Consider the following 17,592-nt stretch of genomic DNA (forward strand, 5'->3'; position numbering starts at 1 on the left):
TTACTGTCAAAAGAGCAGAAACACAAAAACTACAGAATGAGGCCAAATGGGGGGAGTTATTTCAGGACAAAATTATTTATTTTCACTCCTTTACTTTTGGTCATTAAATTTCCCACTATGCATTGCTTAGAGCGTGTATTTTTTGTGTCTGTAGTAACTGGTGTCGACTTTGTCTGATTTTACTACAATCACATCAAAGTATGAAACTGTGGTTGTGGCGACCCTCCCACTCCCAGCTGTCTGCCTGTTGTGTATTTGCTGGTTTTGCCTTAGGGTTGTGTCTGCTGCTGCCTTGCATCCTCCTTTTAATGCTGTCACAACAGCCCACCCCCATGCGTCTTTCGGCTGTGACTGAAGTTGATGAAGATGAGGATGACTTTGCGTATGTTGGCAATGAGGCTAACGAAGCTCGTCGCTGCCAATCACTGTCAGAGCTCTGCTTCCTGGTTGAATCACATCACAACACTCCCCTCATAACCTCCTAATCTGCTCCAGGTTATTACGGTCTGTCTGATAAAACACCGTCTGCTGCCCCCCCGTTGACCCCACACCCTCCCTCCCTGTAGCACCCTTTACTGTCATCACAGCATTTTACATCATTTATTACATTTTCCCCTCTCTTGCTGTGCTACTTGTAGAGCTCCACATCCAGACTGTTTGTGCTGAACACTGAAAATGTTTGCTGCTATCTTTCAGTCACTTGATACAAGGATGCTTAGAAACAGTGGAGCAGGCTGCCCATTGTCGTTAGAATAGTAGCTGTAATTATCTTCATCATTTAGCAACTAGACAAGCAGAGCTCTTAAGTGGACAGCTACTACTTCTTTTTCACTCTTCAGATCTTTCTGCTTAAGTGATAAAGGATTTTTCATTTTCTTTAAGTACAATGGCTACTTAAGAAAACAATATCCATCAAACTGACACAAACACAAGCACACAAACACTAGAGCTGACCTGAAATAGGCCTCCAACATTAGTGCATAAATAAGACTCAACAGTGTTATTGGTCTGTAAGATTCAGCTGCGCCTTATCTATCACCTGTGTCTGTCAGACCTACCTGAGGGGTTTGTAGCTGTGTCCCGCAGAAAAGAAGAGGATTTACTGCAAACACAGTGAAGCACCTTTTATTCTAAAGGTTTAGAATCATTAGCCTGGAGAAGGAGTCTAGTTTAGGTCAGCTATAGCTTATATAAGAGCCATGTGTTATAATCACTCCTCGTTGTGAATAAGGGACGTTTTATGCAATCTTATCACAAGGACTGTTCCTCAGGTTAGTTAGTTACTTAACAACAAGAGTCAAACAGCCTGAATCAGCTTAAGAGGACCACAGTTCTTACAAAGACTTTTCTGGTTGTTTGAAGAGGCTCTGAAACACTTTTTTCTGATGTTATTGTTGTTAAGCAGCTTGATTTTTGCATGCATTTGTTAAATCTCTGCTTTTAAGGCTCATCAGAGTGGTTTAATGTCTTTGTTTTAGGGAAGTGTGCATTAATTCGACTGAACCTTACCCGTCGGCATTTGAATTACTTCCAGTTTAACTGAACATAAATATACATTTGTATGCTGACAACTCGATGCTAGTCAAATGCTATGCCCAAACTGCAGTGCTGAGACCCGCATTTCTCAGGGCTGTAGCAAAATACTGGCTGCAGCTCCTTTTCTTTTGCCTCTACTGTCCAGATATAAATAAGCACGTTGAATGGAGTATTGCACTTTTAAACCAGTAGTAAGGCCTGGAAATATTCTGATCTGGAATATTGAGGATAAAAACAATTGGTTTAATGTGGTTTATGGACCAGAGCATCGTGTAACCATTATACTGTACTGGCATGTGAATACTTGTAGTCACTAATCTGCAAGGAGTACTGCGACGAGTGTCGATCAGTTTGTTTTTTTGCTAAGTCTGAATTATTGTATTTAACTTACTAAGAAACTGGCTGGCTGAAAACATCTCACCTCTGTAATAGGGTTGTTAACAGTGTTTATTTTGGCAGCTGTTTTTAATTTTACTCTTAGTCTTTAGATAAAATGTCTTTTGGTTTTAGTCCCATTTTAGTCATTTCTACACTTTTTAGTTGTAGTGTAGTTGTAATGGACAAAAACTCAACATTTTAGTCTAGTTTTAGTCTATAAAAATTCCTCATATTTTAGTTTTTACTTTTAGTCCAAAAATATTTTTCTCTGGCCTGAATCTGGTACCAAACCATGGTAGTGTGTTCTCTGCACTCTGCCACACCTAGGGTCCCTGCTTTGTACAGCTGAGAGGCAGAAAAGATATAGATGCATTGTTTTTTTGACAGATTTACCCACAGTGGAGAAATATCATGGATTTTGAATGTCTGACAAAAACTAAATTACATTTTAGTCTAGTTTTAGTCATCTTGACGAAAACAAAACTGACTTTTTGTCAGTTTCGGTCATCACAAATCTATTTTTGTTATTCTTTGTCTAGTTTCTGTCATGGAAAAAAGGCTGCTCATGAACATTTCTTGTCATAGTTTTAGTCAATGAAATTAACACTGGTTGTTAAGAACTATGATACAGTTCTTGTAAAAATCCAGCAGTACTGATGTTTAATGTTTCCACACAGTGGAACATTAAAGAATCCTAGGCATGCAGCACTGATTCGTTTTTAGTTTCTAAAAACTACAACCCCTGCAAACAGTTTAAATTGAGCAAACAGTGTGTGGATGTTGCTATACTAAATGCATTTTGAAAAGGAACTGTCACCTCTTTTGCCCTTTGTTTGCAGGAGACTGCAGCATATCTGTCACACCAGAAGGATGTTAGATATCTGTATTTTGCACCTGTTAGTTTGAAATCACCACCACTTTTTCTCTTCCTTTGTGAGCTTTTGGTAAAGTCATAGCTGAAGATCTTAATTTTTCACATTTTGCCTTTTTTATTTCAATCATTAAAAAGTCAGATTGCATAGTTTTAAACAAATAGTATGTAAAAGTGTCTATGCATAAGAAATATTGACAACCTTACTCTGTACTGCTGCAAAGTGTAGACCATGCAACTGTTGACTGAATTCCAGTCCAGGAGGAATACAAAGTATATTTCTATGATCACATGATCAGAGTAAAGCTGAAATCGTTGGATATAAATCAGATAAAACAAACATCCGTTCCTTTCAAAAGGAAAGGTGTGGGACAGCCCTAACACTCTGTCTAGCAGAGGTATGTCTGGTCTAACCCTGTTAATGCTTCAGCCCTGCACCCACTCACTCTCTGACCCTGGCTGCCACGCGCTCACATGCACACACTTTAACCCTGACATTAGTCTGACCCTCCAGTCTGGTTTTATGGGAGGGGGGAGGGTGGGGGAGTCTAGACACTATCCTGTCTGTCTGGCTCTGATAATGTACACACACCTGAGCGACTGTGGGGGAGTGTGTGTGTGTGTTTAATGTGACATGTTGAGCCGAGCCAGCCATGCATCAGTCACCTTCCCCGGCTGAATGAATAGTTTAACACTGCTCGCCTCTCTGCTTTACCGCTGTTCATGAATATTACAGCATTGGAATATTGATAATATTAGACTTTATTGTAATATTCATGATATGTTATCACAGAGCCCTGCGTTTTCCCTATCTGTGTTCATGTTATATTCATGCAGATGGAGATGATATGGCTACATAAGTCCTTTTCAGGAGTCTTAGTGGGGATTTATTGCCAGCTCAGCACCAGGTCTCATCATTATGGCCCAGCTCAGCAATCATTAGATCTAGTCTTTGTGCAGAGAAATGTGATAAAACTTCAGAACACAGAGGTGGCTTGTTGCATGCATGTGCAATGCATGTGAAAACATGCTACAAGAGCAGGAAAGGAGAGCGACTGCATGAAGCATGTGAGCACAAAGCGTGACTGTCACTGAACTCTGTGGCTGCAACAAATCCCAAAACTCAAGGTTCAGATCCCATCTTGGTTTGAGCCACGGATCACTTATTCTGCAAATCAGCAAGAAAAAAAGGTGACAAATTACCATAGCACGCTAGAATGCTGCTCTAAAGACAGCCAACTCAAGTAGGTGTCAATGATCGATGTTTTGTCGTCCTGTTGTGGCTTTCTGGCTGCAGGAAGCCGATCATCTGTAAAAGTTGTGTCCACCATTTTTCCCCATTTTACAGAAAGATGTTGAAGGGAGAGTGTGTCTTCGAAGTAGAGAGAGGATTTATGGTTTGCACCATTACAACTCCAGCGCATGCTTGCAGAGAGCAGAGCAGGTCTGCTCATTATTTCACATTTGTCCCAGCCTGCTCATACACTGGATCTGCGGCTGACTTTCAGCAGCGAGAGCAGCGTACTCTTCATTACTGCTAAGTGCATGACATAAACAAGGCAGGTAGACTGATAAGCCAGACTCAGAAAAATGTCTGTCAGGCTGAAGTAAGATCCTCTTGTGGCCATAACAGTCCTGTAGTAAAGCTACCATGGCTTTTACATTGGTGTTTATATTTTAAAGCTAGCTGATGATTACTATAGGGATGTTAGTCTTCTGATTTGTTACTCAGTGAAAAGGAAATCCAGTGTTACTGCAGCAGTTTCTCAGTTTGTAAGGACTTGAGTGAAGAACTAGAGCAGTGTTACTCAACCCTGTTCATCAAAAGAGCCAAATTGTTGAAAATGGCCTTCAAGAGCCACAAGTGGTGATAAGTTGCAAGAAAGGGTTAAAGTGGCAATAAAGATAGATTAAAGGGGCAAAAATGTTGAAAAAATGTCAACAAGAGTGGCAAAATCTGGTTGAAAAGTGACAAAAATAGGGAAAGAAAGTGGCAAAAATGTGGCATAAACAGTCAGAAAGCAGCAAAAACATGGCAGGAAAATGAGTGAAAAGTGACTAAAATGAGTTAAAAGCAGCAAAGAGTGACAAAAAAGGTCCAAAAAAAAAAAAAAAGGCAAAAAAATGGGTCAAAAGGGGCAAAGTAGGCATAAAATGGCAAAAACTGGCTGAAAAGTTACACAGATGGGCAGAAAAAGTGGCAGAAAGTGGCAAAAATAGTTGAGAAGTGACAACAAAATTAGTTACAGGTGGCAAAAATGGTCATAATACAGCATAGACATGGCAAAATGAGTGCAAAGTGAATAAAGGGGTCAAAAGCAGCAAAAAGGTGGGGGGGGAATTCAAAAATGGGAAAAAAAAGTGTTATTAAATGGTGAAAGTGGGCTTAAGCAGTGAAAATTGATTTAAGTGGCAAGAAAATGAAATGAAGTGGCAAAAAGATACAAGTGAGGGCAATGGAAATATAAAGACAAAACATTAGGCTAGACAAATAAAGCCAACTCTTTAAGTGTGGGAAACAACCTGATTTATATGACTTGTAATGGATCATTTCTGAGGTCAGTTTCCCTTTTTTAAGGTTTTCTGGGGGAATAATTTATCAAATTAAGTCATAAAAGAGCCAGAAATCATCAAAAAGAGCCACGTGTTGAGTATCACTGAACTAGAGTGTCGAAAATTCAAGTCCCAGCATAAACCAAAGTATGGACTTGGTCTGGAGAGGAGAGGTGCCTGCTAACTTCCTGAGTACTGCTGAGCAACAGACCCCAACTACTCCTACGCCTACAATGGCACAGGTCCTGATCCCGTTTGTACATGTGCGTGTATTCCTGGCCTATTCTTAAATAACATGATTGAAAAATTAAGTGTAAAAACTGAATGCCCACCCAAGAAGGTATATCTTCTTATTTTTCCTCTTTTCTACTGGATGGAAATTGTAATAGAAAGAAGAACAAACTCAAAATTAATGTCACTGTCAAAATATTTCTCTTATTTGCTATTTGCTAACATGTTTATTGTATTTATCACCATCTAGCTGGTTCAACTGATATCTGGTCTTTTTGTCATGCTGATACTTACCGATCTGATACCATTGTTTGATTAGTAACATATAGAAAGGCCAACTGTGGCTCTGTGGGTAGAGTTTGTCGTCTCTCTACTGGAAGGTTATAGGTTTGATCCCAGTCACATGCCAGTGTATCGTTGGTCAATACACTGATTGCTCCCACTGCTGTGTCAGTGGCATGTGAATGTATATGAATGGGATTAGCTAATACTGATAGCCATTTTACATCGCAGACTTCTACATCAGTGTGTGAATGTGGAGTGAAGGAGTAGGAATGGGTTGGAGAAATCGAAACTTTAAAGGTGCTTTGAGTAGTCAGCTCAAGTCCATTTACCATATTTGTCACTGGGATGATGAGTCTGGGAATCATTCATGTGTCAGCATCAGGTTTTCCTAAATTAGTAAACAGCTTTAAACAAATATCCACAAACTGAAATAATTATCTGTCTGCTGTCAGTGAACCTATGCTGACTACAAGCGGCACCGTATGCACACAGCTTAAAAAGCTTTTTACTCCAGTGGCTTTTTTTGTGTTGCTAATACTGTCTTTTAAAATATCATGCACTTTTATTAACTGATTTAACATTCCCTTGCACCGTAGTAGGGAAATCAGGTTTTTGTTGTGTGATTTGTAAAACATTTTAGCTCTGACTCTGAAGTACTCCTGTAATGTCAGCTCTGTGCTGAAGCTCATCATTTTACATCCACTCACTCTGCTGATGAATGTTCTCGTACAATCTTGTAGATGCCAGGCAGAGCGCCTTCAAAAATATTTTTGTGATTATAAACTGGGCCATTGTTCCAAATTTTTTGCCATCGCTGGGAGGTTTTTATGCATTTTTGCAAAGCAGCAAGAAGGCTGAGCAATTAATTGAAATTTAGATTTCAGTCAGGAACACTCTCGTCACACATTGCAAAACAGATATACAGTTTTACTTGATGGGAGGAGGCTCTGCTCAAAAGAAGCCCTCTGAGTAATCAAGCAGGTTGGAGTGCATGGCTGGAATGGCTGCAATGCATACTGAATATGGTACAATTAATTCAAATGCAATTTATACATATAGCATGAATCTGATTATGAGGTTGCATGCTATAAAGGAGGTGGCTGGAGTGGAGGAGGTTAAGCTTTGCCAGCAGCAGCAGTGCGGGGCATCAGCATTAATGCAAGCAGGGATTGGTGAAGAGTACGTCATATTTTCTTATTAATAATGAGAGTGGCATAAAAGTGATCAATCCCCAATACTTCTAAGATTTGCAACATGAGTCAATATAATAGCAATTGCATATTTTTTCTAAATCATCCAGCCCTAGCAGCAAGTATCCTGTGTAGTTTATGGTTTAACAAGACTGAAATGCACCCAAAATGCTTATCCTTTGTTGCTCGTTTCCTCCATGCTATGTACAGACAGGCCTGTAGACAGTAATGTAGCACATTTCCATGCTGAATGAACCCTAAAGCATTAAAATGAGCCGTATAGATGGACCTTAACTATTGAGCTAGAGTCACAATACCTGATCAGCTATGAGCATCAGACTGATTTAGTTTCAGGGTAGGATTGGGACATCTCTTGTTATAACCCATCATTATATTCGAAGATTACTCATCATCAAATTTCCAAATATCAAGAGTGCAAGTAAAGCAGAATGTTTTCTGTCCCAGTGCTAAAGTTAGAAATAGGCATGGTTGTAACAGTCCTGCTTTTTAATCCCATTTAGTCTCAGTGGTGGAGCACAGACAGGCTGTGTGATTCCCTTGTGCTGTGTGAGCGAGAGCAGAAGAAGAAGAAGGGATGGATGGATAGAGAGGAAGAGAGAGAGCAGTGGGAGAGCGGAGAAAAGAGACAAAGCTGTAATTGTTTGTTCTCTTGTTGCCCCGAGTCCCTATAGCATGTCTGGCACCTTTCTCTCATTCTGTCTGTGTGCGTTTCTCGCTCTGCGTCTCTCTCCATCTCTGACACATCCTCCTTTTCCCCTCTTTCCTCTCTTTGTACGTCTTCTGTCTTTGGTTTTCCTCTATGTCCCTCGGCCACACTGCCTCCATCTCCTTCCTGACCCCAGGATGCCTATCCTACACAGAACAGGCCCCGTCTCCTCGGGGTTAAGCAGCTCTAAACTAGTTCATTTATTTCCATGGAGAGAGTGACTGTAGCTGAGGAGTTGAGGCTGTAACTAGGCTGATATCTGCTACATGCTGTGTCACACATGCACACACTTGAGCGCACAAACACGCTCACAAACACGGTGGTTAAAAGAGACTGTTGCTGCCAGGCTGATACCAGCCGTCTAGACGTTACACTGCACGTCTCCCGAGGGAGCTGGAAGGGGGTGTGAGCCTGTTTCTCTTTCTCTCTCTCCCTTCATTACTGAACTCTCTTTCCTACCCTCTAACCGTGCCCGTCTTTTTTTGCGTGGTTGTGCGTCTCTGTGTGCATTCACTCCTCTTCCTCCTTGTCTCTTTTTATCACTCTCTCTCTCTTTGCCATCGCATTAGTGTGTATTTGAGCGTGCATGCGAGTGCGTATGTGCCAGGCAGGTCGCTGCCATGGCGCCCCAGCAGCTCCGGGCCTTGTTGATCGCGGCACCGTGCCCAAGGGTTACCATAGCAACGGCAGTGGCAGCAGACAGGGCTGTGAGCGTCCGTGTGTGTCGAAGGAGGACTGGTTGTGTTTGTGTGGGCCTGGTGTGGTGGGCAGCAGGCTGTGAACTCAGCAGGCCTCTCGCTGGGCTGGAGCTCTCTGGGCAGCAAGAGAGAGGGATGAGAAAGTTTGAGCAAAGAAATGTTTGTCTTTCTCTCTTTTGACTTTATTCAAACGCCATAGTGGTGGGCGTTAACTGGTATCAATACTGTCACCTAAGCCTGGGCGATATCATATCATCCTGCTCTTTATTGCAACTATATCACATAGAAATGCCTATGCAAGTGTTGCACCCCCCCTTCTCCCCATTAAACAAGCCTGTGATGGCATACTGGACCCATTCCTGAGCATCAAAATGATGCTATAAGTCTCTCTGTGTTCACTACTTTTTAACTACACCTGTAGTTTTAAGTTTCATTTCTCTCCTGCTGAGTTTTGTCAAGCTGCTACTGATGATGCCACATTTCCTGATGTAGACATTCACAATAAAAGAACTCAAGAAAGATCCCAACTAAAGACTTCTATTGTGAAGAACTTCACAGAAATAGCTTATCGTCAACTTATCTCAGCTTTAGCAGAGGTTTACAGCTGCTTCTCTGATCATGTGTAGCGCCACAGCCTGAATCATCATAGACTTAAAACATGCAAGTCATGAGTCAAACACACTTTTAAACAGTTATTTATAGATGAATTGGTGCAGTCCTGAGCTGAAGTCAAACCTAGTTGATCCAAAGCAGCATGCATTAAAGCCATACAGAGATACTCTCCAATAGGGTTTTTGGTTATGGACCAGGCTGTTTATTGAGGCCAATATTTGGCGTTTTGATGATTCTCTGTATTGGTATTATATTTCAACAGTAACCGCTAGAATTAATAAATCCAAAATTACTCTACTTTGGTTCCACTGCAAAATGTGTCTTCTCCTTTGTCTTAATCACAATCTCCTGGCCTGGGTGCCACTGGCAGAGTCGGTATATAGCATCACTTCCTGTTTTCCTGCTGCTACTCTGTTGCTTTGTACTGTTTCTCAGGCTAATAGAGCTAGGCTAATCTCATATACAATAAGAAAAGACGAGCATTATTTAAAGTTAAATAACTTTTTAAATATAAATCATAGGCACTTGTTGACTTTCCAAGGCCTTTACAGATTAAATCCACAAAAGTAACTCCCATATTGAACGTCTTTTTATCCATTGGTTATCGTTCCTGCAGCTCGCATGTTAGCCCGTCACTATATTGTCTGTTTGTATCCCAGAATGCATTGTGACTGGACTGTGGAAACCAATGGCAGGTTGTTTCATTGTCAAGTTATGCTTTGCCAAACAGTACATGTGCACAGACAGAAACTGGAGCAGAGAGCCTGAATGACTCATAATGGAGAGAAAGAGACACAGAGAGGCTGTGATGTGGCCCTCAGAGTCACTGCAGACAGGAACTGCTTTAAATAATGACTCAAATTCTCAAAAGCACAAGGACTTTTTTTATTGTAAAAATATGAATATGATTATTTTTTAATTCTTTGGCCACAAAGAGATTGGAGAACGAGTCTGTGCAAAAAAACCCTAGTCAATAATGTTTTCTCTGTGTAATACATGGAAATGTTAGTGTTTTAATTTCCTGATGAGTTTTTTCTTTTGTCTTTGTAGTCCCATAAAATTCAAGTGATATACTGTTGCACACATATTCTTAAAGCCCAGGTTGTCCAGAAGAGAAGGATGTTCACAGCTTGACTGTGCACCACAGGGTTGATGTTTTACAAGCTTTTAAAGACAAAACAGTATTGGAATCAGACCTGGAAAACCCAAATGGTCCACCCTTTCTCTTCAAAATGAGCACACTTTATTTGTTGCTTTTACTATAGCCTTGGAGAGGAAAGAACACACATTTTACCTGTTAACCATGCTGTCAGTTACCTGTCTGCTTGTAATACTAGAGGGAAACAGACTGAACTGTTGTTTTTTACTTTCACTCTGTTATGCAAAGGGCATTGGTACACGTGTGTGCGCTACAATACAAGGCATGCATTTAAAGCAGTGATTCCGGTGTGATTCCGCTGTATTGATACTGGTTTACCTCCCACCACTACTGTCAGCAAAATGGAAAGCTAGTTAGCTCTCCACTGTTCCGACTCTGAGACTGCTCTTCTTGTAAACTGTGTGATAGTAAGAGATGATGACATTTTCATGCTCAGGCCTGGTTGTCACAGTGTGACGCTGCTTCATTCTCTCTTCTGTCTACCAGTATCTTTACTCTCTTATACTGTGAAAACATTCAATAATACATCTCATTAGTTTAAAGGCAGAAACTATCATCGTTTCGTCGTTTCAGACTCTGTTGCTTCATTTACCGTCTGTGTTAATTCTTACCCCATATCCTGTCTCCTATTATTTAAACACAGCTGAATGTTGTAGAAGGTTCTTAGACAGGTGTTGAATACACAGTGTTACCACAAATTTAATCCTGAAGAGTTTGTAGAGCAAACCTCTGCAGATTGTCTTAATTGCACTTGGCATTGCAACCACTGCAGTGCATGAATATAGGCATTTTTTTCACAATTTAGAGTGTCACCTCAGCTGCTTTGTTTGGAGAGAAATATTAAACAATTATGTAGATAATGAAACTTTTGCAATTTTATGAAAAGTCAAAATTCATAAAGAATCATCCATTTTTGCCAGCCTGCTCATTTGGATGCACCGCCGCTGCCTCTCACTTTTACACGCTACAGATTTTGTAAAACATGTGACTGAAGAGCATAGATAGCAGTCATCAAAATAACCAATATTGTTTTAAAGCTGGTTCTAAAACATGTCTAAGTATTGATGTTCTGTCAACATTAGTAGCTTCCCCTTATTGTAAACCATTGAACCCACGGACTGAGTGCTTTGGACTTGGGGAGCAGCACAATTACACAGCACTTGCAATACTTCCTCTATCATTCACGGTGAAAGTGCGGCATTTGAAAGTAGAGTGCACTTTTAGTTGCCAGGTGCGACAAGGAGAATGGTAATATTTTTTGCAGATGTAGCTTTTGAGTGCAGCAGGAAACAGGAAATGACTGCAGAGGAAATAAGCCAGCTGGAGGTTTTGTTGAGGTAACCCTAGCTAAGTGAAAAAAAAAAACACTTTACCTGCTGTCTCCATGTTTTACAAAGCTTTTAGTTTGAAGCAGAATATGCAAATCCCAGTTTCAGTCCCACTGAAGATTTTGCTGTCATTTCTGTCTGCTTCTCCCGTCCTGTGGTCTCCCATCGCAGGCTGCTTTTAGTGACAGGTCGTCTGCTGTTCTGGTTTCATAAACCGCACTGGCTCTGGGGCTGTGTGCTGCCTGCCTGAGAGATAGGATTCATAGCAGCTGAAGCTCAGCGTCTGCAGTCTGAAAGAAAAGGAATTTTCTTTGCAGGTGGGAGTAGCTCTCCTACTCTGAATTAGCAAGCAGCAAGCAAGCCTGTTCCCTTCACGCTCAGCTTCTGCTTTCAGCGTACATCCACTCACAAACCTGAACTGTGGAACACATTCTCCAGGTTTTGGACAAAAGACAGCTCCTTTGTGCAAACTAAACCAGCCAGCCCGTGTTTTCTCACGGAAGCTTCTAAGGTCATCCGAGCTCAAATGTTAAGTTTATTGAGCAATAACAATGTTAGAGGCCCCAGCTGAGAGTGTGCAGTCTCTATAGATAGCCATTAGCCTGATTCGCTTTTCAGGGCCAAACAGGGTGAGCTTGTGTGCTCTCATTAGTCACAAAAGTGAGTTTCCCTCAGCATTAACTGTTTCTTGTTGCCTGTAGGATCGAGTTTGCAGTAAAAGTTACAGTGTGAGTTTGCCCAGGTTACAGGAACTGTTCATAAGGCTGCTTCTTTTGCATTCACAACTCTCAGCAGAGATAGGAAGGATGTCAGATGGCTCACTCCTCAGTCATTTCTGCTCCTGAAAATTACATTAGGTCTGTCAACAAGTCATTCACAACTAAAGTCTTCTGCACTCGGGCCTCATTCCCAAAAATCTTCCTCAGATTTTTCTTAAATTTGTTCATTAGAGAAACTTGGGGTTCATTCTTAACCCTTAAGGGAGGTTTTGCACTTTTTTCATTCATCATTGTTTGATCATTTTGGCTGTGTTCATGTATATGGCATACATTTTGGCAAGATTTTTGTATTTTTATTTGATCTTGTTATTTCCAGCTCAGCTCCTACAGTAAGTCTAAAATACACCGTTTACAAGAAAGAGTTACACTCAAGCTGTTGAGCACAAAAAAGCACCATTGAAACCCATTCAAACTGCAATTATTGATCTGACTTCCATTGAAGCATAATGCATGCATTTTATTATATCTTAGTGTCAGTCTGGGCTTTTGCCTTAGAGTTAACCAGTTTTACTTCTCTCTACCAGATGGCATCTTTTTGACCATATTTGTTTTATGGAGAAAAAACATGCTAAACATGCAAAAAATAGTTGTGCTTAAAAATCAACGTAGCTGCTAATCACTGACATAATCCAGGCTGTAGCAACATTTTTCTGTTTTTTTTTCATTGAAAAACATGGCGGCGTCATGAAAAAAACTGGCATTCAAAGTGTTAAAATCTTGAAAAAATAATGAATATTTGATGTCCATAATTAGGTGAGTTGTAGGTGAAAAAAGTTAGCTCAATGAAAGTGTAATAAAATATTGATGTATAATATTTTGTGTAACTACTGCATGAAACGTGCTTTTTTGTGCTTAGCAGCTTGAGTGTGACTAATATTAAAACAGTCCCTCAGGGTTAAACTGCTGAATTGTTGGCACCTGTCCTCTTTAGTTGGTGAATGCCAGGTGCTCCTAAGCTGGAAGCACAAGCAAGTTTCTCCTAATTAGCATAGAGAAATGCTCCTTTTATGCCCATATAAGGGCATGAGACTGTAGGGTAGTGGCACACACAGACGACGTGTGGGAGTAAAAGGAGAAGAAGCAAGATATCAGAAACATCTGCATCAAAAAACTGTTAAAAAGAAAGAATAAAAGTACTTAAATAGTTCTAAAGTGGATGCAGTGCGGTTCCAAATGACACTGAAAGAAGACTTATTTTTGTTTCTAGCACCAGCAGTGGATATTAAATGTATGCTACAGACACATTAATGAGATGAAATCACTTTTTCAGACAGTGCTTTCATCGGAAATAACATGCATTATGCTTTAATAACAGAAGGACGCATTCAGATGAGTTAAAAATTAGTTAAATGGTGTGTTTTATTTTTAAAGTATGTCATAATAAAACCATACATTTACGCTAAAACCTAATGCTTTAAAATAATGGCACATCATTTATACATATTAATACCTGCTGTTGCACACATGCCTGTTTGTAAAAATAGGTTTTCATTCTTTTAGATGAGTGTGTAATGATAAAACACCTACACATGTGTTGAATTTAATAATAATTTTACACTTTGCACTTTAGATCAAACACTGATTGTCTATATTGTGACTTGACCATATTTAGGTCATGCATTTTTGCCTATTATGTCATTATAGTAAAGGTAAATTGATAAAAAATGTAGGAAAATAGAGCTATAGATTCTATTTTATTGTGCCATTCTTAATCCTGCATATCTGAGTGCTGATGAATTAAATATTTAATTATGTCATATCAGCACTAAAATATTCAGAGTTCTCTGGAACCTTCCTACATTGTGTTCTAGTTAAGAGCAAGTCACAGGTAAGAAATCTTGAGTGAACGTCAGAATCTTCTTAAAAATTGCATGGAAGGCTGTAATTTTTAAAGATTCCTTAAAAAAATAAAGTGGACACCAAAAATTCCCCAAGTTTTGTCATCATTTGGCCACATTGCTTTTAACTTTTAAGGTTTATGTTTTTAATTTCTGACTGGTCAATCAATGATACAGTCTCATATGTTGCACATGTTTAAACTGTCCTCAGACCGCTGTGACCTGCTGTCCGTCTGTCTGTTTGTCTGTTTGCTGTGAGTCTGTCTGCTTCTTTTCACCCAGAGGTCAGCTGAACTGTCTGACCTCACTGTGGCCTCTCGCACTTAGACACACAACACACAAACACAAGCACACACAGGTCAAAGGCCTGTCATTGGGTCACTCTTTGTGCGTATGTGCGTCCTGTTTACCCTCTGCTTTAGTGTTTAGCTTTTTCATTGGTCGTTGGTCCGAGCTCCTGCTGCTGCTGTTACTGCTGTTTGTGTCTGATAGTGCTCAGTGTGGGTTTGTGTTTGTGTACTTTTAGTGAGGCTGGTGTTCTAGGGTTCAAGTCTAGCCACTAACCCCTGTTGTACGGCAATTTCCTGTCGACTTTCTACTGTTGCCTGTCAAAACAATGACTAAAAGGCCATAGATGCATTCTTGTTGAATTAAAGGGAGGGTTTTGTGGACTGAAGAAACAGCCAGAGGGATCCCTACTGTCCTGTAGGGTAAAGCATCGACACACAGGCTGCATAAAACATGGACATATTGTCTGTGATGTCAGCCATTTATTTCTGCTGAGGTGTTTTGAAGTCAAATGATGTCAGATTTGGAAACACTGCCTCCACCCTGCCTTTGGTTAATCTAACAAGCAACAAATACCAAAGGTGTTTATTTCTAGGGGTAAATCTTTCAGTATGTTACAGTTTGACTCACTTTCAATCCTGATTTGGTTCAGTCTTGATTTTGGATTCAGACTGACTCCTGATCAGTAAAACATTCCATACATGTTACTTATATTGTACACCAAGAAGCTGTAAGTTATTTCACAGTTAAACACAGAAATGTGTCACTTTTTCTTGAGGTGACTCAGTTTCTCTTAGGTACATGTAGGGGGGCCTCAAGGAAGAATGGTTGGGAAACTCTGCTTTAAAGGGATGTTGCATGTGCTCTGTTTACCTCGCTTTGCAAAATGAGTGCATCACAACATGTGGTTCAGAAACAGTTTGGCCTCGATTATTTTGTTTTTTGTGATCCTGAAAAGCTAAAATCTTCATCCTGATGAAAACTTAATCAGTCACCTAGGACAAATTTACAGTTCAGGCATTATGTGAGTATGTCAGACAAAAGCATGGCTGCTGAGCCTGGACCAACACTCTCTACTGTACCTGTGGACTAAGGAAGATAGGGGTGGGTTTGAGGTGCTCTAACTATGCTGGTGAAAACCTACTTAGAACATAAGAAAGCATGTTTGAAAATACTGATTTTTGGATGTTTACAATTAATTTAGGAATTCAGAAATTAATATTTGTGATGAGCAAATGGACACCTTAATATGGGAGCTTTATTATGTGGCCTTATAGCAATCCCTTTGCCTTTGTAGGCCCAAGTAAGCATTTAAGAAAGGGTGTTTTTTTTCTGCATTGGCTTCATTTTTCATCACCTGAGGTCTCTGCTTAGATTGACACTTAAACTCTATCCATTTTTAAAATGTGCCCAGCCCTAGTCTCCTAAAACAACTCAGAAGAGTTCAGCTCTCTTCTTTTGTTCTACAGCTCAGACAGTAAAGGCAAAGAAAATATCAGTTTGTTATGAATGTGATCTAATGGTTGATAATGTACTTACTGGAGGGGAAATGGACTGTTCAGTGGTACCCTTACCTCTTCACTAAACCAACTTTTTCACAATTCACAAATGGCAAGCTAATCCTGAACCGTCCAAAGTTAAAGATGCATGTTAAGCTAAATAAAAGCAGTGTTCTGTCAGTTCTGCTTATCATATTATATAATCTGTGCACATTTTTTAATAATATGTTTGCACTTTCAACCACTGCAGTCAGTTAATAGATGGATGCTCTACAGCTGTTTGAAGGAGTGCAGTGTAATAGTGTCTCTAGCTTCTCTCTCTCACATGATTTGAATAAATTTGATGGCCTCTCTCCTCGCGACAGCAAAAAAAAATAAGAGTTGGGACGGCTTGCAATTCAAATAATTCAGCTTGCTGAAGGAATAAGGGTGCTGCAGACGCTGGGCCGCTATTGTTTTGACAAGTGGATTACTGTTGTAATAACATCAGACTGGTGCTGGTAATGCAGACTGCCAGCACAGTCTGATCTCTGGCCTGAGCAGGAGTGAGTACAGAACACAGTGTTCTGGATCTTCTGTACTGGGTGGATACTGTGGTTCAGGATCGGCCTCTTTTCTCTCTTACTGAATCTCTCCTCCTCCCAGAACTTCCTTCCTCCTGGTTCAGCTCCTCCTCCGGCTTCCTTCCTCTCTGACGTTCAGAGGAGACGGCTGTTAACTGCAGCCGCTTCTCTTTTATTTTGCTGGAACTGTAAAAACATCCCCGCCCGTACTTCAGAACACGGCTTTGGGTCGGGCATCTGGTTTGTTTGGCTTTTACAACAGCAGCAGTATGTGATATTTGTCTTGAAGGCTTAAAGAAGGGCCTGGTTGACTTGGTTTCCCAAAAGAAACCCTCCCTCGGTCCCCTCCCTGTGGCTGCTGTGGTGAGCACACAGGCCCGGGCTGGTAGTGGCTAAAGCTCCCGAGTGAAGCAGTCAGATTAGCAACATAACATCTCTCCAATGCTTCTTCTCCTCTCACAGAGGGCACTGACTCACGCTGAAGAGTTGGGGAAACAATTCTCAGTGGTCACGTTATTACTAATAAGAAAAAGGACAAAGAGAGCTGTGTTTATTTTCACCACCTCTCCTTAAATCAGAGCAGGTCAGAGTTATTTTCATTTATTTAGAGGAAGACTTTAACCGCACCAAATGAATGGACAAAAATTGGCACAGACTTGATTCTCAGATGATTTCTGTGATCACCTGGCCTCCACAGAGATGAACTGGAACATCTCATGACCTCCTAACTCATGCCATCTTCTGGTCAAACTTTAATTCATCCAGCTTAAGGCTGCACCACTCTCAGAATGTACTCTGTCAATTTTGATCTGAATAATACACGTTTATTTCAACAGGGCAGTGCATACTAAATACTAGTCTGGTTCTGTTTTGAAGTTTGTCGCTGTTAAGAGGAAGTTTTTCCTCACCACTGTAACTTTTCTAAACTACTTAGTGCTGTGCTCATGGTTGATTATTGTTTAGGCTTTGTAAAGGATATAGTTATAAACTGGCACTGAAATAAAGACAGACAGACAGGCAGCAAAGTGCTCACAGAGGTAGTTTAAATATCTCATAC

At 40.4% G+C, this 17,592-nt stretch overlaps 1 protein-coding gene across 1 annotated transcript in view; it reads left to right on the forward strand.

Moving 5' to 3' along the window:
* Positions 1-17,592, forward strand: part of LOC121514308 (low-density lipoprotein receptor class A domain-containing protein 4-like) — an 87,307-nt gene that overhangs the window by 33,464 nt on the left and 36,251 nt on the right. The gene's annotated exons all lie outside the window — the stretch shown is intronic.

Source organism: Cheilinus undulatus, linkage group 8 (assembly GCF_018320785.1).
Source record: "Cheilinus undulatus linkage group 8, ASM1832078v1, whole genome shotgun sequence".
NCBI lineage: Eukaryota > Metazoa > Chordata > Actinopteri > Labriformes > Labridae > Cheilinus > Cheilinus undulatus.